This window comes from Camelus ferus, chromosome 26, assembly GCF_009834535.1.
Source record: "Camelus ferus isolate YT-003-E chromosome 26, BCGSAC_Cfer_1.0, whole genome shotgun sequence".
Classification (NCBI taxonomy): Eukaryota; Metazoa; Chordata; class Mammalia; order Artiodactyla; family Camelidae; genus Camelus; species Camelus ferus.
In genome coordinates this window covers 21,596,572-21,607,792 of record NC_045721.1, presented here as the reverse complement: position 1 = coordinate 21,607,792, position 11,221 = coordinate 21,596,572, and the positions used below count along the sequence as shown (strand labels likewise).

The 11,221-nt window shown below is 32.7% G+C and overlaps 1 long non-coding RNA gene across 1 annotated transcript in view; it reads right to left on the bottom strand.

The window, feature by feature from the left end:
- Positions 1 to 214: 214 nt before the first annotated feature.
- Positions 215 to 11,221, bottom strand: part of LOC116660017 — a 100,176-nt gene continuing 89,169 nt past the window's right edge. The window contains exons 2-3 of the long non-coding RNA XR_004315372.1: positions 2,635 to 2,747; positions 215 to 759 (exon numbers count right to left, since the gene is read on the bottom strand). This is a non-coding gene — a long non-coding RNA (uncharacterized LOC116660017). The remainder of the gene's footprint in view (positions 760 to 2,634; positions 2,748 to 11,221) is intronic.

Here is an 11,221-nt window from a genome sequence, read left to right as displayed (position 1 = left end):
ACTTATTTAACACTTGTTAAAATATACTCATGTTCTTGCATGTAGAAAACAGTAAGTTTTCATTGATATGAGAGTCCACTGCCTAAATATGCCACAATTACATGGTGATGAGCATTTATCTATTTCCTGGTTACTGCAATTATAAGCAAAGTTGTTACATATTTCTGCAGATTAAATACTAAGAAACACAATTTATGGGTAACAAGCTGTATGTATGTTCACCTTTATTAGAAAATACAACATATGAAAGGTTTCTAAATGCAGTGCCACCAGCAGGGTATTAAAGGTCTCTTTGCTCTACATTCTTACCATGACATGGTATTACCAAACATACTAGATTTGTTGATCTTTTTGACAAAACTGTCTGTCTGTTTTGGGTATGTACTCTTTGTGACTTTTTCAAATCCCTTGATTACTAAAAAAGTGGAAACATACACACATACACACACACACACACACACACACACACACACACATTTCTTGACCACTTAGATTCTTTGTTTCCATTAATTTGTCTTTTAAATATTTACATGATGGAGATCTTTAAGTTTTCCAGATTCAGACTAGACATTGTTTCATCTCTTCAATTATTTTTTTAAGCCATTGGAAATTCAGAACTTTCAAGACAGTATGAAAGAAAGTGACAATAAGCCAGAGCTGACATATTAAAGGTATATTAAGACATGGCACCAGGGTCTATAGACTTTTGATCTGAAGAGTTAAAGCGGGTCGTATCATCTGGAAACATGGTCTTGAAATCTGGAGTTTAAGGGAGAGAAAGAAAATGGTGTACAAGTTGTAATGACGAACAAAAAATACACTTATTCATCTCTATACTCAGTGATTTATAGAGAACTGGAGAGAAACTACCGTTAACTACCAATAATTACAGGTTCAGAAGCAATATTTTTAGAGAAGAGTCAGGTTTCAGTTACGGTAAGAACATGGAAGGAATTATAATAATAATAAAAGAGATTTACTAATTCTGTGTTCCAGAAAGTTCAGTGGAAAGGTTTCCATATTGGGAGTAAAACAGAATGTGGGTTTGTGTTAGTGCTATATGTGGATGACATCTGTAATAACGTGAAAAGCTGAGTTTTGAGAAAAAGCCTGGATTTAGGGTTTTTTTTGTAGTTATTAATATAAATATGCCAAATAAAGCATGGTGAGATTAGTTCTGGTCTCTTAAAAATATTTTGCTAAAATTTTTAGTATTAGAATGGGTTGATGGGAAAGAGGAAAATTTCCAGGAGCAAGGAGCATGCTGTGAGTCCCCCACCTTTCCTAACAAGAGCAGCGTGGAAGCCAGGAGGGGATGGCGTCATACAGACAAGCGCTCAGGCTTCCTGTCTGCATTCCTACAGGGAGTTACAAAACTGGATCCTAAGAGGAACACATTTATATAAAAGAATTGTTCACAAAAAAAGATTCCAAAATTACAAAGAAGGATTTTTTTAAAATAAATGACTAAAGTGGAAAAAATATTGACAACACTCTAGATAAAATTTTGTTTACCACACAGAGATGGTCTGGGAATCAACCCAAGAAACACAGCCTCAGGGTTGGATCATCTTGTAGGGGCAACCAGTCCAAGTATCTTTCAACTAATCACCCCATGTCACCGTAAATCAAGCTAGTTTGGAGGATTATTCTTATTGTTGGCTTTTTGGCAAGTGAAATAGTAAACTGCAGGCATGAATCAAGTAATGCACATTTTCTCAGGATTAATAAAACATGTAGTAGTACGTATTGCTTGTGTCATACTGTATTGGGGGTTTGATGTGAAAAGAGAATCTTACCAATAGTATATGTAATAATTTTAAAGGTTTTCTTTTTTCTGAACAGGAATACTGATGGAAACCTTTAAAAAAACAAACACACACAAAATCTACAATAGACACTAAGAACTTGACATGGGTGGAGTCTAACAAAACCAGTGAAGCCAAGAGTATCTCCTTGGCTTTCCCTGAATTTCAGGGAAAAAAATTAAAGTCCACTATTACATAGATGCTTCATGTCATTTAGGGTAAAGGCAAAGGCAGTGCAAATCACGTGACTCTATCCAATTACAAAATGTAAGCAGCAGAGGCACAGTGGTTTGTGGTCCCAGAGGACAAGATGGGGCAAATATTAACTCCTGACATTAGCTACTTATGTGAAGAATTCAGAATTTAACTTATTTTGGTGATTATCTTCTTTTTGCTGTCTTCTGTCTCATCTCCTTGCCTTTATTGATCTTACCCACACTTTACACAGACACACACACACAACTCACCACACTTTCAGTTATTATTCCCAATCATATGCTTTATATATTTGTGTGCCAAGTTAGGTAAAGTTGTAGAAATCTTTATGAACTCTTAGGATCTAATCTGATTAATGTTTTGTTTTATGAATTAAATACCGTATTAGCTATAAGCCTTTATGAAAATAGAAATTAAACCTATAAAACTACCCTCCTATCACTATGATCAAGTATAATTATGAGGGATGTTGAGTTTTACCTTTCCCCCATGAAAGCCAAAGGATTTTGTGTGGTTTAAGAAACCAAAAGCATCAGCATTACCTGGAAGCTACCAAAATAGCTCCAAAGTAACCAAAATCATTTCAAGGAAACAACAACAGAAGCATTACCTGGGAGTCTGTTAGAGAGGCAGTCTTGGGTTCCAATCCAGTCCTATCAAATCAGACTTGCAGTTTAATAAGATTCCCAGGTGATTTGTTTTCACATTAAAGTTTGAGAAAAGCTGTCACAAAAGATGCAGAAGAACACCTGAGTTACACTGGAGGGAAGTGAAAGGAGCATTTGAATGATATTTTTGAAGTATAGCTACAGTTCCTTGAATTTTTCATAAAAATGAGCAGTTGCTTTTATTTTGGTCAAGATCATATCCCCAAGACAGTATGATCTTACTGACCTCATAGTACAAAATAACTTACAAAATTGTCTTAAGGAAAATGTGACTCAATTTGTTCTTGTAACCATTCAGCCACATGCATGATAGTCAAACTGCCTTCCTCCTTATATATACAGATTGACAATTAGGATAAATGGTCACTTCCTCAGAATGAACAGGAAAAAAAAAAACTTTCTTGCAGTTCTGACACCTGGAAAAAGACTATTTTCTAGGTCTTCAAAATCTTTCCTGTAATAATACCTCACCATTCTTTATGTAAATAGCCAAAAAGATATAATTAAATTCCCAAATACTGAGTGTACAACTTTAGAGAAACCAAAGTTCAGATAAAATGTACAGAACTGCTGTGTATTTGAAGGCTAGGAAATAATGATTTTCATGATAATACATTAAAAAAGCTTAAAAAGTATGCTACTATAAAATACCAAATATTTATTTCAATTATATTGCTAATATGTAGAGTATTGAATTACATTTTACTGATATAAAGAATATTGAATTTTAATTTTTAACCACCAAATATACTAAACTTATAATGTATGTGGAGTGTACATATAAATACAGTTATCATAGATTTTTTTCATGATTTCAAAGGTCCATTTATATCCATGTGTATCATATCTTCCTTATTTATAATTCCAAATCTGTAATTTCTACAAATCAAAACTACAATGAGGCATCACCGCACACCAGTCAGAATGGCCAACATTAAAAAGTCCACAAATGATAAATGCTGGAGAGGGTATAGAAGAAAAAGGGAACCTCCTACATTGTTGTTGGGAATGTAGTTTGGGGCAGCCATCATGGAAGACAATATGAAGATTCCTCAAAAGACTAAACGTAGACTTACCATATGATCCAGCAATCCCACTCATTCATATATCCAGAGGGAACTCTAATTCAAAAAGATTTTCACCCTAATGTTTATAGCAGCACTACTTAACAATAGTAAAGACATGGAACAACCTAAAAGTCCATCAACAGATGACTGAATAAAGCATTTGTGGTATATTTATACAATAGAATAGTACTCAGCCATAAAAAAGAATAAAATAATGCCATTTGAAGCAACATGGATGGATCTGGAGACTATCATTCTAAGTGAAATAATCCAGAAAGAGAAAGAAAAATACTGTCTGATATCATTTATATGTGGAATCTAAAAAAAAAAGACACAAATAAACATATTTATAAAACAGAAAGAGACTCACAGACATAGAAAACAAACTTATGGTTACCAAAGGGTGGAAGGGGGTGGGACAGGATAAGTTGGAAGTTTGAGATTTGCAGCTACTAACTACTATATACAAAATAGATAAACAAGTTTATACTGTATAGCACAGGGAACTACATTCAGTATCTTGTACTAACCTATAAGGAAAAAGAACAGCAAAAGGAACGTATGTATATGTATGACTGCAACATTATGCTGTACACCAGAAATTGACACACTATAAACTGATTATACTTCAAGTAAAAAAATAAATTAAATAAAGTAAAATAAAATAAAGACACTTTAGGGAGAAATTTTTTTTTAAATAATCTGTAATTTGTGAGAGTGCTTGATATGTTAATATGATAACTACCTTACAATTTTATCATAGCTTCCTAAACATTTTATAATACTTTAACTCAATATAACTGCTTAATTGTGAAAAGAAATGTACCCAGAAATTGTCACTTAAAGACAACATGCTGCTTTATGCCCTGATGAAATTTCAGCTAATTGAGCATTGCAATGCAGAAATAAAAACTAGTTTTTATTCTAAATTTAGATGGCAGTATAAATCAAGGTTGAATTTGGCAACATCACAGCAAAGAATGGTATTTGTCACAATAATTGGTAAAGTTAGGGAAAACAATTGCCTGTGTTTTTAAAAAACACTAGTAGGATTCGCAATGAATTAATTTATATCCTCATCTGTGATATTTTCTGAAATCTTTGCTTCGCATTTCCTCACATGTAATTCCATTCACATTAAATAAATGCCTACATTATCAATCAGTTCAACATTCTTAATTTTACACTCTTAGGACTTGTATCTGATCATTGGTAAGATTCAGAAAATTGACATTATTTACATTCAAAATTTTCTAAGATACAATTATCTGAAGATATTTTACAGATAAGAGAAATACTTACAGCTGAAGTTCTAAAATATGTATTTTGATCACATGCCATAAAATCCAACTAGAATTAACACAATGACTTGGAAACAATAGAACATAGTATTAGAGTTATGTAAGAGACATAATATTTTTTCTAAAATTGAAGTTAAATAAGTGTATTACAGGCATTTACTTATTCATGTTCAAGCTTATATTGCTGAAAAATGAGAAATGCAGTATTTTTTAAATTTCAACGGAATTCTGACAGATGAATAAAGCTTCAGTTTGCAAACTCATCTTGCTTTCAAAGAGCTGCTTTTAATAAGTTAAAATAGAGTTACAAGTTAATTACTTTAAAGATGTTGGTTAGATGGCCACTGTCAAAAAAATCAGCTTTCTCTCAGTTGGAATTTTTTTAAGATTGTTTACATTTTGCAAGAAATGGCCAATTAATAAATATGTGCTTGTATGTTGGAGAGAACAACTTACACATAGAAGAAAGTTGATATAGAGTCAATAATTTATTTTTACAAACTTATGTGAACTACTTTGTCTATGTCTTTTTTTTTAATTTATTTTTGTAATCTAAGTGAAAACAAGATTATTTGTCTTCTGAAACTCTTATCTCAATAAGGAACAAATAATCACAGACAAGTATATAGAAGCAGTGTGATTTTTCTTCACATCCAGCATGCACCTATAGGGCCTGGAAACAAGAGTTCTGACAAAGTAAATGGAATAGAGTCTATCTGATAAAAAGGAAAATCAATGAATCTGTATTCAGCGGAAGCCCCCTGCCGGTCTTGGCTCTCCAGTGCTGAGCTATCAGCTTCCTCATTGCCACACAGTGGCTACTCCACTTACTCTTTATAAAATTGCTCTCTCTGAGTAACAATAAAAGAAAGATAACAAGCATCAATATTGTAGGAAGTCCCCTGTACAAGCTCTCTGGTAAACAGAAGAAAAAAAAAAAAAGCAAACAAAAAAAACCAGATCAAGCTCTTCTGTAATTCACTGTACAGAATGAGTTCGGGATGATACACTCAATGCCATAACTCAATTTGCTCTATCTGCAGTTTTCCTAGGCACAACTTTAAATATATTATTTCCTTTATTTTCTTTTTTCCCTGGTATTTACAATTAGCATAAAATCTGAGTGTAGCCTTCAATAATTTTCATCTTACTTTTTCACAGAGATTATTATAGTATATGGCATAACCAAAACTGTATAATATTAAAATAATTTATACCAAAGTTAACAGAGAAAACAATATTAAGTAGAATATCCTTGGGGATATTTCTAAAGCAAAGTAACAATGTACGCATAAATTATGATCCAGATATGCCACAACATACCTACTCACTACCAGAATAAATATTTCTGTGGCCACAACTAGAAGATAACACAGAAGAAAACGTATCTCCAACTGCCCCTTCAGCTCCACTTGAAATCCCTGGCCATCCTAACTTCTCATTATTCTTTGGGACGATGCAGGCTATACTTGCTCATCCCAGCTTTATTTGCAAAACATCTTGTCTCTTGCCAAGCACAGCTCTGATTTCTGCACACCTTTCTATTTGGGCAAGTCATTAAAGGTTCTTACCATTTCCATTTCAAAGTGATCTTAGAAAAGGAGAAGAATTCAGAGTTCAGCTGTTTAACAGGATGAGTCCCTTTGAAATAACCATTCCAATATTGTCCTTGAAAAAAACATCTGTAGCCCACAATCAATGTTTTCTTTTCCCAATTCTGCTGTGGCTTTTCTAGCTGCTGAATTAAAAACAAAAAACAAACCTCTTTTTTTCTGGAATACATCTAAGCTAATTCTTACCATTTCCATTTCAAAGTGATCTTAGAAAAGGAGAAGAATTCAGAGTTCAGCTCTTTAACAGGATGATTCCCTTTGAAATAACCATTCCAATATTGTCCTTGAAAAAAACATCTGTAGCCCGCAATCAATGTTTTCTTTTCCCAATTCTGCTGTGGCTTTTCTAGCTGCTATATTAAAAACAAAAAACAAACCTCTTTTTTTCTGGAATACATCTAAGCTAATTGAAGAACTGTTTCAATACTGCCTGCAAGCATATGTGTTATATAAAACATACAATTATTATTTGCTATTATTTGCTAATGTTACTAAAAGAGAACAAGATAGGCAAAGCTGCTTTGCAGTTACTTATTTGCTTCATTTGATTTCTATATTATCACAATAAAGTATATTTCACATTTTTGCATTACCTTATTCTTCAGTACCAAATCCATAAATGTGAATTCATGGAACCCTCTGCTAGAATTTATGTTTTGGTAGATTATTGTTATTTTCAATGTCAAATAGCAGTATATGCCAAAAGATCACTGCATTTTACTTTGTAGAAATTAAGATTTGGGTAATATACAATGAGCATGAAACAAAAAGCATTAATTTTTTGCAATTCTATTATTACCCAACTAAATGTTGAAACTTACATTTTTGAATAAACATATTAACCTTAGATTCTTCCTTCAATGTAGCAATGGATTAATAAAATGGTATGAGATTGTGGAATCTATTCTTTATTTAAGATGTGAATCTTTCAAGATTAATTTATCCAGAAATTTCTATGTGCATTATCTTTTGCTAAGTGAAAAAGAAAAAAATTTAAAAAAACAATATTATTTGTTTATATCGTATTTATTAAATTTAAAAGCATATTATTTTTATGTTTCATCCTTCAAAAATATTTTATATTACTTGCAAATGTATCTAATTAGAATTCAGGAAATTATGCATTTGGCAACAGAGGTATAATAGATGCCAGCTATAAGGTCTTGAACTGCAAAATCTGAAATTAAAGATCGCTCAAAAAATAATTTATTGCTAGCTCTGCAGAAATGATGCTTGTGTTTCGTATTCTATGCAACTGGCATGGTACTCCCTCAGATAATTCACTCAGGGTTTCATGGAAATATTTTTATTGAATGTATTAAAATTTTTTATGGCTTAACTTTTCTTGTAAAAAGTAACTATTCTTCAAATTAAACTTCTCCTTAGTTTTTACACAGTCTCTTTATTAGGCTGTTTAGCATTTTGAAACATGTCAGAAAAATATTTTCCAAGATAACCTTCCCTTTATTCTGTGGCAAGATTTTCTGTTGCACTAGAGAATGATGATGTTATTGCACAAAGTGATATTCCAGCTGTACTCAGCAGGCAGGAAAATCTCAGTCTAGACATACTTATCAAGTCTGCATATACGTACAGCATTAAAGAAATTGGATGATGTGCCCTGGAGAAGGCTATGAATGATCAATGGTGCAGGGATATGATTAGTGTTTCCTTTTCTGGGACAAGTCCGAATTAAAATGTATTTTTCTATTTCCATTGGAGTAAAATTCATCTTGCCAGATCATACAGTTTGACAATTATTTAAGAATAAAATCTCTCTCCTATATTTAAGAAGCTCAAGAACATTTTCCCTTGGGTAATAACATAAGAGCCATATTGCAAAAATTAGTAGGGTTGACTGGTAGTGGAGAGATAAACTAGAAATTACATACATTTTTTTATATCCATTTTCCAAAAAGAGTCAGAAGTCATATGGCCAACCAACACTGAGGCTTGTGGAAATGCGGATATTTTTCAAGACCATGGAAAATATTGTAAGACAACTACTGTAGAAAAACACATTTGAGAGACAAGAGAAAAAAGTAAATGGAAATCAAATTAGCAAAAAAAAAAAAAATTCTAGATAAATTTCAGTAGCAGGGATTTAAAATACAATCATTCAGCATTTTTCATGACCTTATACAAAATACTTAACCTGGAAGAGAAACAGAATAATCAGAGAAATGTGGACTTAATTTTGTCTGAAGTTAACAAGAGAAGACTATCAGGAAACTAAATGCATCATAGTATGAATATTGTAGCTTCTAATCAGGAGATTAATATGTTTGAGGAAATCAAGTGACGTTTAGCAATAGTAATGAGTGAAAAATTTGATGTGTTTCAAAGAACTCAAGTTTATAATAAAGATGAACAGAATAAAGTAGAAAGAAAAAAGAGAAGTTGAAAAAAGAATCTGTGGTCAGAGGAGAAATTGCTGATTTTGAAATATTTAAGGTGGAGCAATATTAAATAGTAGTGAACTGCAAAAGTGGGTTATGTTTGCATATAATTAAACTGGGATGGAAATGGGGTGGATAAACATGGTGAAGTAAAGAATCTTTGAAAACAGGGAAGGACAGAATATAGAGTAAGCAAATGTTAATAATCTTCCTCCAAAATTCAGGATACCATTAAAGATAGGGCAACAAACCCCTAATAACAATAGTGATCAAAGGACATGCCAATCATTTCTTCTAAGTTCCTGACTTGGAGCAAGAAGAGAGTATCTCCTTGATAAAACAGTAAAGGATGTAGTAGAATCAAGGAAAAACAGTATTCTACTGATTCAAGAAAGAAAACAAAGCACTTCATAACAGATTAGGGGTCTGAAGAAAATAGTACAATGGATTAAGGCAGTAATTTACTAGGATTAAAGGGCTCACAGTCCTGCACTCCCCAGCTCCTCTATAGAATGGAAAACATCTAAGATGAAAACATACCCAATGGAGATGACTTAATTTAACTGTAATAAGAGCCAAAAAATCTGTATGAAACCACTCCCATGATAGAAGAAGTGATCCCACTATAGTAGCGGAAAGAAGCACAGTCTATTGAAGAGCCCAGCTACAAGATGTAGCAGCAATTTAAAGAGAACAACAACAACACTGAAAACAATAAAAGGCTATAGTCCCTGAGGGAGGTCCATCTTTCTTTGAATAGGTCAGGAAAAGAATTCACAAGTTCCCCAGCTATATGCTTCAGCAGATATCAACATACAGAATCTAATTACCAAACCAAACAAGCCAACTGTAAAACAGTACAAGAACCATTGCAAATTCAGAGCAATCTTTCTCCAAGCTTTGTGATGTCATTAAGCCTCTTATTTCACTCACAGAACTGTAAACCCTCTTGGATTGAAAATGGGAGAGAAAAACCTAAAGAACTGAATATTTATAAAACTAGGTTACATAAAGTGACAGACGTGGGTTACCATTAAACAGTGGGTATAAATACTCCTGACACAGAAACCAAATGGGCTGGGACTGTGGTATATCCTACTATATGTTAATAATTACTTTCTCTCCATCAGTGCTTCTTGCTAGGTAAAATATTCTTATCCTCCCCAATGATTTTTACTTTGCCACGTGACTTTTTCTATTTAATGGATTTTGAGCAGACTTGACATGCAATGTCTAAGCGGAAGTTCTAAATATACTAATGTGGCTTCACTGGGGCCCTCTTCATTTCTCTACACCATGAGAACAAAATGTTCCCAATATAGCCATTCCTTCATCCTTCATTCTAGAATGACAAGATATATAATATCAAGTCTAGCTGAGTCAGGGAAACCAGACAGAAAAAGCAAAAAAGCAAAGCCATTAATGAACCTCAGTCTTCATGTAACATGAGCAAGAAATAAATGCTTACTGCTGATGAACTGAGATACTGGTTTTTATTTGTCTGCTCTGATACCAGCATAAAAGCTGACTGGTTATGGGTTTATTAAAAGATTATATAAGTTATAGTTATAATAATGTAAAGGGCCTCTTTAAGTAAAAATCAAATGCATGATAGTAAGACTAGTTCTAATAGACAGTATCCTTGGACTTTGTTAGTCAACATGTCTCTGTCCTACAGCCAGTCATTTACCTATGGAAGTTATAGACTTGGAGTATAATTCTGCATCTTTGCTTTTCCATTATTTTTGTCAATGTACTCTGTTGTTGTAGCAAGTTATCTTCAAAGTGATCAATTTTCAGATATATTTTTTATACAGAGTGTATTCATTTCTTCTTCCCTTATCCCTTACCCTAGATATTAATGTGACCAAGTGTTTTTAACTACATAAATTGTCATTAAGAAACCATGAGTTTATAAGGTACACTACATTGCTATCTTCGGGTGATCAAAATTTTTTATAGGAAAGCACTTATGGTATTAAATTTTATTAACTAACTGTAGAAAATGAGGAAAAGAAAAATAAAGCAAACAAAAAAATTAAAGGTGCTTTTAATTTCACTGTCTACTTACTGATTACTGCTATTGAAATACTGAGATCAATTCTTCCTTCAAAAACTGGGATAATATTCAACATGATACACTTAAAAA